Here is a 14380-nt window from a genome sequence, read left to right on the forward strand (position 1 = left end):
AGAACCGCCGCCGCCCCCCCCAGAAAAAAAAGCCTAAATAACACTGAATGTCGAATGCAACGGTCCCAAACTTGCCAAGATAAAGCACGCGGAGATATAGACCTAAAAAAGTAAAACACCAAACAAAGTTCACAACCAAAAGTGTCCGACAAAGTTCGATCGTTTTATTATGCAGTGCAAAAACAAGGCAGTACAAGGCAACGCCTGGCCGGGGCACCCCCATCCACCCGTCATGCGACACCGGCTGCATGCCGCACGTTCTTGCAAAGCACCCTGCCACTTCGCTACCGCTCACCGTTCCTACCCCGTGCATAACACATCTCGCAAAACTCCTGTTTGCAAAAATGGCCTTTTATTCCCCGACCCCCTGAGGAACGCGCGTCTGATCTCTTCGCAAGAATTGCAAGAATCTGTGTCAATCTGGTAAGACCTCCTGTCACTGTTTTTATGCCTACCACTGCACCTCCTAATCAAACCTGGATTCACAACTTGGCACCGATGTACTTCGCTGACTGCATGACTTGTACCACCCCAACCATCCCGTTGTATGCATACTTAGTCATACGTGATGTTCACGTATTAGCATATTAACCAACTGGCAGTTTTAGAAGAAGCTTGATTTAGCTCCTCAATTTGAATCAAAACGCCTGAACAGCATTCACAGTACTGATACTTGCAATACCAAAGTTTTCAACCCCGTACTGCCTCTTCTAGAGTGACATAAACTGAAGAAACTGCCGCTGTAATTGCCCAATTCCGTTTTTTTTGGCCCAACTAATACGGGAAATGTCCTTTGCCGACATTTCATAAGTCGACGTCCGCGTTTATCGCCCCCATTTTTACACCGTACTTCATCAGGACGCTGGCAGTGTGGTCACGGCCATACTCTAAGTTTTTAAAGCGTGAGTGGGCATGCAACAAACTTTTCCCTTTCCTTGTACAACATTAGCATCTATTACGGTCTCCGAAAAAAAAACACTAAACAAGTCACTCATCGAGCCACAAGGCTTAAAGACGTTTCACAACCCGTGAGGATTCTTTGTTTACAATGAACATCGTTCACTGCGAATATCCGCAGCTCATTGTGAGAAAAAAAAAACTACGACGGGTTCCAAACGCTCTTTTATTTTAAAAGACTATAGTCTTTCTTAGGATAATTGACTAGAAAAGTTTGGTCTGTCTGCATGTATAGTGTGTCAACATTCATACGGCCACGAAGTCAGAATGTTAAAGAATCCTTCAAAAAGTAGTTCATATAGGCAACCCCTTCCAAACTACTCAATCAACTACCACCCTTCCTACTAAGCAAAACTCTGGAACAAAACCAAGCTATTGGGTATTTTTGAGGCAAAACCTCACTACATAACTTGCACTAGCGCTTTCTAGATTAAAAATAATTTTGTTCTATTTACTTGGCCCAGGAATTAAAAACCACTTTGAAAATAAAGTTTTGACCCAAAGTACGATAAGAACCCACGCCCAAGCATATCGCTCGAAGCGGCGTTATAACGCAGAAAAGCACCGAAATGCTTCAACAGAGGGCGCCTGAGCAAGGCGAGTGCGGGAAAATTGAATTGACTTGAGCAACCCAGCACCGTGTTCATCATGGAACAAGTGACACGGGAGAGTAAGAGAGTGAGAGGTGGGTGGGAGAGGGACGGCGTTTATCTATCCATGTAATCACAAAAACACAAGTGCATACAGGATGAAGGGCAATGCTGAGGAGAGACGAGGGCTATCGGCCCTCGTTTTGTGCGTGATTTTCACGTATCCACATGGCGCAATGTTTTTCCTTCTGAATGCATGTACGTGTAGGGGGAAAGAAAAGTCTCATTTTGACAATATTTTCTGCGAAGTGAGAAGATACACAACTAAATTCTTTTTATTTGGTCAGGGACTGATTTACTGCTTGTTTAAAAAACTTTCTCACCGGACGAACTTTCATCGAACCCTTGACTACATTACGACGTGTTGCAGCAAGGAACATTTATAGAAACATGCACATGCAGGGGCTGTCAGGGGCTGTTTTTTTTTATTCCGTCAATTTATCTGTAGTCGTCTTGACGCTCCACGCAGCGAAGCTACGGCACCACAAAAGAAAGTTTCCGAATGGAGATTGGGCATCCTCGAAGCGCAACCGTACACTGCCGAAAATACACAGAACGTAACTTGGGATGGAGAAATCGTACCGCTCATTTTTGATCCGACGGTGTTGCTAATCGTATTTTTGCTGCCTTGTTTATCCTCTGTATTACCCTACAACTGAACTATTCAAACACAATAGAAACTTTTTTCTCTTTTTCACTGCACGAGCAATGTGGTAAGTGAATGCCAATTTTCGGTTTCCCTAGCATGTATAACACCTGTGATGGTTAATATTTTATTTAGATTTTCTGTGTCCTTTTACAATAAGTTGTTATTGGTACATGTGACCACAATAAAGTTTCTGTTGTAAGATTTATTGAGATTTGCTGGATTAGGCGGTACTGCTCAAAGTCTAATCGTGCAGGAGTAACCATTACGTATGTTTAACTTTCGGTTTCAAAACAATTTTACAGCTTGTTCATGCGTTGCGAGTTCAATTCCCCCGGCCAACGATATCGATGTGCGTATAGAGTGCCACTTATTTCAATCAGGATGAATTCCTGCCTGGTATTCAAGCAGCCTCCGAGTCCTCTAAACCACGAGGCCCAATGTTAGCCCGCAGTATCTCTCTCGTTTCCAGGTGGTGAGAAAAGAGGATGACAAAACTACGCTCACATTAGTACCCAGGCAAACTCTATGACAATTAATTCCTGAAATACACCAGTGGGTCTAATTATCAGCTAGAAAGGCAACGTCCACGAAGTTTAAAATATGTCTGTTTGCATTCGGTTAGGCCAACCAACCTTAAAAACCGCGATGAAACCTACTGTAAGCAGCCGGACGTTGTCTCGTCATCATAAACTTACAAATAACTTATGGCGGAACCAGGTTCTGTCCAAAATAAGCGTCAATGAAGCAATTACACACGCTCCACCATAAACCACTCCGGTGGATATTGCAACCTTGCAGGCACACCCGGATGGAAGATTTTGAATTTTTTTCCTCCTACGCTCACATTAGTACCCAGGCAACCTCTACAACAATTAATGCCTGAAATACACCAGTGGGTCTAATTATCAGCTAGAAAGGCAACGTCCACGAAGTTTAAAATATGTCTGTTTGCATTCGGTTAGCTCAACCAACCTTATACACCGCGATGAAACCTACTGTGCGCAGCCGGACGTTGTCTCGTCATCATAAACTTACAAATAACTTATGGCGGAAACAGGTTCTGTCCAAAATAAGCGTGAATATAGCAATTAGACACGCTCCACCATAAACCACTCAGGTGGATATCGCAACTTCGCAGGCACACCCGGATGGAAGATTTTGAATTTTTTTCCTCCTTTGCAGAGACCCGTCACTTTTCGGGTAAAATCCCTGAGAACCAGGACGTCAAACCATTGTAAACTCACTGAGCAGCCACAGATCTTCATAACCAGTGGAAATAGGCTAACGTTCAATACTGTTTCTGTAAGCAATACACAGCAACCCTGCCACCACCGGCTATGACATGAACGGGATAGTCACAAATAACTATCAAATCAAAAATAGATATTCCTGCTCAAATGACTACTCGACCTCGCTTTCATCAGCTAATTGTGTTAAACACCCTTGCACTCGGATTGTGTCACGATATCAAACTGATTTTGATGCAGTCATGAACACGTTGCAAATTCCGGTAGTAGCAACGCTATGGCCCTTATTACAGAGGGGAAGTAACTTCAGAAACTTCGATATTAAGCCCCAAAGCAAGCACTTCCTTACAACACAAACCTTACGCATACACGGGTCAGGCAGACTATACCCAAACTTATCACACATATAATTTCCATGAGCCGCTGCAAGAACTGCACTTACTTCAAGCTTTTTATGTCATCGCAACAGCCAAAAGACAAGCCTTCGACTCATTTCGTCCAACCAAGTGAATTTTTTGGGGGTTTGCATAGATACCATTCCCATAAAAACCAAAGCCACCTGGGCAGTCCTAAGTTTGCAACTGCATATCCCTCCGCACTTACCGAAACTTGCAGACTATGAAAGCTTTCGTTTACGATTCCGTCCTCAAACCTTACACCTTTTCGGCGCGCGTTAAAGATCCCCAGGTGGTCAAAATGAATCCGGAGCCCTCCACTACGGCGCACCTCATCGCCTCCGTTGCGTCGGTGCGTTAAACCCTACAATCAATCAATCAACCCAACTCGCACCTTGAAGCTTGTATCAGTAAAAACAACTGGCCACGTTCTGCTCACTTCAGTTCAAACCTTGCAAAAGAGGATAGTCTTCTGCGGACCCTAACACGCATATTGTTCTCTTCTTTCTCCTCACACCCCTCGCGCTTTTCCTCTGCCACCTCGCTTCTTTCACGATAAACTCGCTGTAAGTTTGCTCAGGTCAATTCGATCTTCTCGAACTCGCACCACTCTAGCCCCCTTTATTGGGACCGTTCTTTACTCTTCGAATTTCAACTACGCCTCGAGCTCCGGACGCATGCGTTTTACTTTAAAATACTATTTTTAAAGTGTGTTTTGTAAGTTTCTATCGCAAAATCGTGCACACGTCTATCTTTTTTAAAGAAGGCTGGAAGTACCATTTAGACATTGATTTTTTGCCTGAAATACGCCAAATGGTTTCTTTTCTGCGTAACAATGTTGACAGTTGTGACGTGTGGCAGCAGATGTAGTAGAGGGGAGAGATTCTGCCTATATCAACTATTTGTTCAAGAATTCTGTTACCGTATGGGCGAGCAACAGCAGCTCAACGCGTACAAAATAGACCAAACGCATTCAAGAGGCTACGATGGAAGCGGATCTGGAAGTGTTGGAAGTGCATGTAGAGCGCAAAGCGGCGGGGGTCAGTGCACATCGCGTGCAGGCGCACCATGGTAGATGGTTCTGGGTTATCTTCAACCACCTGGAGATCTTTCGCGTGGGCCGAATACTCGGCACACGGGCGTTATCGTTTCTCGCCTCCATCATAAAATCAGCCCCAATAGCCGGGAACAAACTGGCGTGTCCATCGGCACGCAAACACAACTCCTTAGCTACTAAACCGTTGCGGCGGGTCTCCTGCTTATATCACAACAAGCTCACGTCTGTTACCTACTGGCTTCATGCTTGAAAGGTTCTCTGGAATGGACACTGGTTAAAAGAGACCAAGGCAACACTTGTACTGCTCGGGAGCAACTGGCTACACACATTATTCTGCCGCTTTGCCTGCGGATACTTCTAATGCGGGGATATCCTTTCAACCGCAACGCCCTACCATAAGGTGGTTGCTCATTCGAAACTTCAGCGACAATTGCGATTCTAGAAAACCATATCTTCCACCACAGTGATCAAAATGTATCGATATTTTGGTATATTTAGGAAAACAATTTGATAGAGACAGCATGCGGGAAAGTACGAACCACCCTTTACGCTCGTATGGGTGCGTGTTGTGCAGCACACTGCGAAATTTGCGGACCCTACACAGGGGCTCAGCGGCTAAGGCGTTGTGCGGCGGAGCCCGAGGATGCGGGTTGAATCCCTGTCGCGGTGGGTGCTTTTTGGATGCAAACGAAAAGAGAAAACGGCTATGTGTCGATATTTAGGTGCTCGTTAAAGATCCCCAGGGGAGCAAATTTCATCCCGAGCTATCCACTACGGCACTCCTCAAAGCCCAGGTGCGTCAAGCCCCACAAATCAATCAATTCTGCAGGCGGTAGCTTGACCGCTTTCTTACTCGGACGATCGCAGTATGCATCGTGCCGTTAATCTGTGGGCACGCATTAGTAGAGTTGCCGAAGACAGACCTCCGCTTGTGGAAAGGACAATGATGCGCTCCCCTGGCACCATCACTAAGCAGTCGCAGGTACACCTCCAGTATTGCCTCGCTGTGTATCCTGGCTCGCTACCCTCCACCTTCCATTCCTCATCATGCTTTTTGTGTACCATCCTGCGATTTCTTCCTGGCGTTTTCTTCGCAATCACCGTCGTTTGTTGTCCAGTGTGCTAGGCAGCATTCCTCTTTTATCCTCTCCTGAGCAATATATCATATCATTTGCTTGGTTATGTCGACAGTCATAGTGACGTAGCTGAACACGCATCAGGACCTTTAAGACCTGCGTTCTATAAACAAAGGAATCAATAGTCCCGGGACTTCTTCCGATGTAGCTTGGTCATGTGAGGCAGACGCAACAAATGGTGGCAGTAATTGCAGTGCATGAAAGTTACAAGGTACTTTCTTGATTCCAAAGGCTCTAGCAGGCCGAACAGAGTGAATTTGAAGCGGTCAGTCGCGCTAACCAAAGACAGCTTTGTCATAAGCTCCGCGCTACAAGATATGCACCCGTAGCTGCATAGCGCCAACGCCCATGCTCAACAAACAGTGTCATTATCGTGTGTTGACGAGGTATCATTTTACAGCGCAATGCAATTGTTCTTTATTGCGACCGTACATGGTGTTCGGGGAAACATAATTTCTAACTTCGTTTAATCAATGAATGGTTCAGGGCTGCGGGGTAAGTACCTTGCTGTAACAGCGCCCAACCATCCGCAAGATTGCCCACCCGTCCCAACTTTTGCCCATTTTTTAACAAAATTAACGGTCTGTTCCACTATTTTCCGCGACGCCGCCAATGGAAAATGTTTCCCCCATGTTTCATCAAGCAGCGAACAGCAAGACGGCACCTCGGACCACTACATTTATGTCACGCAGTTCAGGTTAACAGGTAGCGCAAGCAGAAGTTTAAGTGAATGGTTTGTGCCAAATTGCGAAGCATATCGCGGTAAAAGGGCGCATAGTGTTTGCCTGATTTATTGCATAAGATATCGTAAAATGTTTCCACCTAGAAAAATCTGTCCGCCCGCCTGCTTGCTCGTGCTTCCTGCAGATCCGCGCTCATTATGTATATAAGGGCAAATGGGTTTTTAGTAAAAGGTCTTCCGGTTTTTATAAATGAAATGCGCTTGATGTCCCGACCATCGCCCTCATTTTTATCCGCCTGATTCTGCTCTCTGCCATACGGAAGGTTCTCCCAAAGATTTACAGCTAGTTGTGTTGGAGTTTGAGGAGTGCATCCTCTTCCCTGGAATTTTCTTTGTTTATCCCTGTATTCAATCTTTAGTCTTATGTTATTTTGCTTACCCTGCCCAGAGTGACATTTCGTTAACCGGCAAGTAAACCTGCTGTCCGTCGTTCCCAGTACCTGTCGTGTAATTAACGCTTTTTATATCACCTAATTTCATTTAAGATGTGTTAATCCGGGCTTTTCGTCTAATCCAGGCGAATATTTTGTACCGATACATACAAATGTTACCCTTATCATTTTTTTGTCCGCTGCCTGTTCTTAAAATCTAAGTTTCTCTGAGATTCATGAGTAGATACAAAGTTTTTTTGCTTGTGTCGTTACTAGAAATGCACTTCGTTTGTAGACGTGTTTTTAGTGGCAATTGTACCTTTCCTGGTCGTGTTGTCAGAATACTTGCCCAAAACAGCCAAACTCATACTTATTCTCTGTTTAATTCGTTTTCCGTTATTTGGATTAGCACACAGAACTTTGCGGAAATATATATATTCACTTACTTTTTCACCAGTTCTCTTCATGCAGTTAAATCTCGCTGGTAGGTTTGGTAGGTCCTTTTTAACGAATAAACTTCGTACTCGGTTTTGCCATCGATCAAGCAGAACACGACACGGCGATGACGAGATGATAACAAAGAAAACTGTATTTAACTCAATTGTACCAAAACGATATTCACAAACATTATGACAGAGTCTTGCTTTCATAATAATCGACTCACTGAGTTACGCCCTAGGTACACAACCTTAGCGATCGACTTTAATGTCGTTACACCTAAGACAACATATATTTTATGCGGGACTTACACGGAGACTCAACTACCAAACCCAACTCTATATTTTGTTGAAAGTTAGCACTCGTGATGACTCCTCTCGCTCTAGTCGATATATTTCGTTAAGCGCGTTAACTCCCATTTACGTAGAAGTTTTCGCGCAGGTACTCAATGACCAATGCTTGTGCACAATATCCTGGATCATCTTGGCACTCTCGCGCCAAAAACAAATTACTGGCAATGCCCACTCCTGCGCAGACACGCCCATTGGACACAAATATTCACGGGATGATTCATTTGCGGGCATTTTATTGCAGAGCATTCTTACGAATTTATCGTGCTTTCGTGGTGTTTGATATTACCATTTTGCCGAGCAGCTTGAGGGAGCGCTAGGGTGTGAGGGGGGAACTGTAGTTATTAGTAGCGACAAAGGGGAAGAATAACATAACCTTGTAACCGAGAATGTTGGCCGGAGTGTAGGATCTCAGAGTGAACAGGAGTAATCGAAAAGAGAGGGGTGTGCAGCCGAATTAGTTGGGATAGTGTAATAGTGAAACTAAAGTGGTAGGAAATTATAGAAAAAGAGAGGACTTGAGGGAAGGTGAGTGGCGCATTTCATCAACACAAATCATCACCACACATGGGATTGAAAGCTTTATTTGAACCAAAATGCCAGGAGTTCTGCGAATACGTAAAAAGTGTAAACAAAGAGGCTGCCTGGCGCTGTGATGCCCTCAAGGTGCAAAGGCTCGCGCTGCGATAGAAGACCCAAGGCGAGGCGTCATGCGCAAACAAAGTCACACACATGTGGCACAAGAGGAGTCGTTCTGGTAGCGCGTCGAGGGATCTTGGAGCAGCAACGAGCGGCTCAGTTGACGGAGCGTTCCAAGGTTTCAGCAGCTGCGTATCTGCTGAAATTTTTCACAAATTACCAACCGCCTGATTTCGAGCTTACCCTCTATTACAATCGGCTTTTGGTGACTTACATTGTAGCTACCCTTTAACACGGCATTCACTATCAGGATACAGGATATCAGGATTCAGAATACACTAACAGGGCTACGTGAATAAAATAAATAGAATAAATAGCTCAAAGCTGATATAATAAAACGTGTCACAGTGAAGCTTTAACACCTAGTTCGTCTTGTATCAGCGGCCTTTTTAATGAAAACGCGTGGGACGGAAGTCTTGCAAGTATATTGCGTGCAGGGCAACCCATTTAAACTGCCCCATCACGCCTCCAAACGAGAAAAAAACTCAGAAAGGGCTATTCATGGCGGGTGTGGTGAAACAACCTTTGCGCATACAATTCTACCATGTGTGTGTACATACGAAAATCCTGTCAAATTGATGCCTCAACTCTGTTGCATTTATCGACCAAGCTCGCCTAAAAGTTAGTCGACATCTTCCTGGTACGTCTTTGAATCCAAAGAAGAAGAAGGAGCAGTGAACATAATCCTGCCAGTCCTCCCAGCAGGCGCATCAAGTTGTCGTACGAGCCCATCTTGTCGCGAAAAAAGCCTGCAAGAAGTAAGATAGCAAGTTGGGCATGGTGAAAAACAGCGCAAGGAACACAGGGACAAAAGAAGAGTGGACGACGCACATTACGGAACTCGCAACGGAAAGTTTATTAGAAATAAAATACGTATTTATACACAAACATTTTATGAAACATCCCCCTCGCGAGGGGCACGGTCAAATGCAGAGCATTTTCGGGGGGCGCACGACGTTAAGTAGGTTGCGTTACGTTAATGTTGTTGCAGTTGTTGCTGGTACTTGTTATTGTTATAATTATTATTGTAATTAATGAGGAGCCGTAATTAAGTGGTCACGTGACATCATTTATTATCTGGTTCGAAAGAAATTGACAGCGCGAGCTAACGCAGAGAACCGCCCCATCACGGCACGACCGCGACACGACCACGTCACGACTACGTCACGATCACGCCACAACTGTTGTTGCTCCCGCGCCAAACTACGACGCATGCGCTCCCCACCTGTTGCTGAACGCGATCCGAGAACGCAGAGAACACGCGAGGAGAAGCGGAGACAAGGCGAGGAGGAGTGGGGGAGAGGGCGCACCTGAAAGGGCTGTTGCGGACGAGGCCGCGCGCTCCCGTTTGACTTCGGCGCCGCGGAGCGCAGCCGCGGCGGAGAGGAAGCAGACGACGGAGGCGACGCGCCTCCGTTGCCATAGCAACGCCGCGCATGCGCAGAGAGCAGTGGGGGGTGAGATCAAGTGCGAAACGCGAGGAGCAGCGGAGAGCAGGCGAGGAGGAGTGGGGAGAGGGCGCACCTGCAACGGCTGTTGCGGATACCGAGGCACGCCAACGCCGGGTGACATCGTGAGTTAAAGAAATGCTCTGCATTTAAAAACCATACTGTCGCGTATACAGATAACACGGACAAAGCGTGTGAGCGACAACAAATTGGCATCTTTAAACCTTGTGGAACGTGAATAAGTTCGGCATCCAAGAAGTTACACAATATTCTAGCGGATAAAAAATTGAAATTCCTCGTCAACTAAGGACCCAGAAGGAACAGTAACGCAATTGCCCTCGTTCCTTCTAATATGAAAAGCCTCTATTTTCTCTCGGGCATGCTCGAAGAAGCGTCGAAGAAGCGCACAGAACCGCGTCCCCGGGTAGCTCTTGCTGGCGTTCGAGTACTCTATCAGGACGCAGCTATTTTTTAGAGTGCCCGAAACGTACTATTTGCTTAGAGACATCATCATAACAAGTTTATCAGGGCACGGAAAGGCAAAAAGAAGCGAAAGAAACCAAAACACTGCATGAGCCGCTATCATCTGTGTAGCGGTCATCCCGTAAGTACCGCCGAGAAGCGGCGGCAGGCGGCGCGGCCACCACAAAGCTCTAGGCGTATAACTCCTAACCTTAAACATTCACGTTTCAGGAGTATAAAACTCCGTCATAAATCCTAGCGCAGAACTAAAAATGAGGCACGCGACATCGCCATTCAGGCGGAATAGTGTACAGTCATGAACAAATGAAATCAGAATGCCCAAACATGCATGGGAACACACAACTAGCGCAATTTCTTCACACGCAACTCAAATCCATAAAACAGCTCCATAACAACGGCAAAGTTTGTGAGCGTGATTTTCCAAATATACCACCACCGCGACATTATGTGGTCTCCACGAACCAATTTCTTTTATTTTGCGTGTTCTGCTTGATATATTTGTGTTCTCTTTTTACATGTTCATGACTGCACAGGTTCGCACAGAAGTAAACAAAGCATGGAAGCGACGTCCGAATTCTATCGAGGTGCTGCCTAAGCAGACGAGAAACAACCAGCGCCGTATTGTTGTGAGGATGCGCGCGCTCCCCACCCGAGGCCCTCTCTGATAAGATATATCGTCGTTCTGCTGGTGCGTCTCTCTGTACAGTGGTGATCTCGCTAAGGGTGAACACGGGAGAGCGTGGCCGCCGGTACTATCAGAGCAGCCTACCGTGCCCAGCGCGAACTATCACGCATGCGCTCTGCGTGCCGAGCGATATTTTGCTTTCAGCGCCCGCATCGCGTCATCGGAGCGTCTGCTCGTCGTCTGCTATGTTGCGTCTCGTCTGCGAATGGTACCTTGCTTTGATCCGCGATTCCTGGATTCTTGCATGAAGGCGCCCAAATATAAAAATATAAAGAATGATAGTTTTCTCCGTATATTGAATGAACGTCGTAGCACCTGCGCCACCTTTGAATGACAACTTTCAAAGCATTGAATTGTGTGCTTCAATGTGCATTTCAAAGACTTTTTGTAAGCACTTGCAAAAATAAAGTTCTGTTAAAATCTGCGTGATGTTTTGATTGAAACTGTATGAAACAAGAGGGCGAATTACGCTGCTGTGCCGAAATCATTTGTATTGGAGCTAAAGAACGAATTACCGCTCACACGGAAACATTTTCCATGTGGATTCTAGTTTCCTTTCATCCACACAGTGGCTGATAGCTCCACCGCTACACGCGCGAGAAACATAGCAGACGACGCGCAGACGCTGCGATGACGCTGTGCGCGCGCTGAAAGCATAGTCTCGCTAGGCACGCACAGCGCATGCGTGATGGTTCGCGCTGGGCACGGTAGGCTGCGCTGATAGTACCGGCGGCCACGCGCTCCCGTGTTCACTCTAAGCGAGATCACCACTGTACGTGGGAGCTATGACGACAGTCTTCGAAGTGTAGGCTATAGCGGGACGCTGGACACACTACCACTGCCAGCCATTAACGGCGACCGAATACGCTACTGTTCGGTGCGCGGAAGCTGCGCGCTTGAAGACGTGCCTTTGTTGTGTGCTATAAAGCTCAACCACCAATGTCCAGCTCAGGAATGGCATAGAATTTTCTTGTATTATCCGAAATTATCGGTGACAACTGCGTTTCGTATTTATTCTTCTACCGACGACTCCTGATGAGGAATCCTGATTTTTGTCTGTTTCAAAGTGTTCATTTCAAGCTATCACTAATAGCTGGAAACAGCGGACTCGGATGTGACGCACAACAAGGAAGGCGGGCTGTTCAATTGTGCACATTTAATTGTTCAGAAACTCGCTAACGGTAACTACGACACGATTAAAACATGCGCGAAGTGGACTATTTTGAAACGGACCCAGCTAAAGGTTCCTCCCCTGATCGAAGTGGTTGCCGAATTTTAGAGAAAACAACGTAACCCAAAATAAAATCACAATTTCTGGAGGGGGACGTTTTTAAATAACCATCAATTTCTCAGAGATTGACCCTCACAATGCGCTGCATACATTCTGCATAAACATTTCGTTGTCGGTTTATATAATTTTATATTGTACGCGATGGCAGGCCTCGGGAAAAAGGGTAGGCAGGCAAAGCCACGCCGCCCGTGAGCAGGGCTTCAGTAGTTGCACTTCGTAGCTCTAAAAAAGGCACGTTTTCAAGCGCATAGCTTCCTAGAGCCATAGCGGCGGTTTCGGTTGCCGATGATGGTTTCGAGTGGCAGTTGTAACGAACGCCCTTGTATAGCCTGGTTCGACCCCTTGAAAACTGTCACGATCAGTCAGACACTCCAGCATAGCGAAGACTATTCATATCACACGGGGTCGCGGCAGCAGTTGTGCGCGCCTCCTTAAAATGGCGCTCATTGTTTCTTGTCGACCTTCTTACGGGGCTCCTAGGTGCAATTCGGTCACCGCTCTCCTGCTCCGTATACTTCCGTGCTATCCTGCCCGTAAAGGGAGCCAAGAAAGATATAAACATGACAAATAATTAGCCAAACACTAAGATTATTTCCCTTTTCTATACACAACAGGGAAATAATTAGATCAGCAATAGTGGCAGAATCGAAAGTACGCGTACATAAAATCAGATCTTCGGTTGCGATGCGATCCCTTTTTGACACTGTATCGGTTTATACACCGCGGCCATTCCATGAGCGAATGTGTCAGGACAATGCTGAATAATATAGATTTTTTGCGAACAGTAAAACTGTGTAATGGTTATAGGGACACTAAAGGTAGACCGGGAGTTGGTTTCAAACTAAAGTCTGACCTTCTCATGTCACTTTTAACCTTTATTCGGTGCGGAAAGATGCCTTAATTGTGGAGAAATATATAATCAAATATTGATCAAATGCGGCGCCAAGAGCGACATCAGTTGCTGTGTGCTTCAGTAAAACCGGAAGCACGGAAGGAGGCGGTGATGGATAGAGGTATAGAAGCAACCGAATATACACGGCCGTCACGAACCGACTGGTTTGATCAATTTTAGACAAACCAGTAGTGCTTTACCATACTCCCATGTACTTTGCAGCTCCGGACAATTAAGCACAATATTCCGTCGTGGGACCCGTGATCAGAATTGACGCCTTTTTGAAGAAAAGATATTGTCTTTTTGAGGCCCAGCGAACGTTTGCCTACAACAAACCGATCGTGCGCAGCTCGCACGCTTCTTCGAAAAGCGGTACTGCTGCCCCGGGTATGGGCCAGTAGCGCCATCCAGCGGCGGCAAGGAAAGACGTTTCCAACTCCAGACGTTTCAATCATTTCCGGTGCATGTTGCGTGGGGCACCTGTCTTCACTTTTTCGCTATTTTACACCCTATTTTTAAAGAAGCAACATGTCAGAGTGGTATTTTTATGTTCTCGGGGAGCTAATCTATCGATTTACAGCAACGCGTATTTTGACTTCAGTGTCCCTCTAAATCGTCAAGATGGATGCTAGAGCCTCGAGTAGCGCATCCGGCATAAAGGAAGCGTTGTCAACTCCCAAGAGGAAAAATGACATGCAGTTTGGGCCCCTAGCAAATCACCCTTTTCATGACAGCACGAGGCCTGCGCTCGAGATATTTTGCGTGGGCCCCGCCTGAAAGTCCCAGTGGTGTCACACAAAATCGTTATGGCAAAAGTTCTCTGCTGCTATGATAAAGGACCGTTCCACCCAAACAACGGAGATATTTCGCACAACTCGCGACAAAGCAAT

Source organism: Haemaphysalis longicornis, unplaced genomic scaffold (assembly GCF_048455015.1).
Source record: "Haemaphysalis longicornis isolate Haplotype H1 unplaced genomic scaffold, Haemaphysalis longicornis Haplotype H1 scaffold_7, whole genome shotgun sequence".
Classification (NCBI taxonomy): domain Eukaryota; kingdom Metazoa; phylum Arthropoda; class Arachnida; order Ixodida; family Ixodidae; genus Haemaphysalis; species Haemaphysalis longicornis.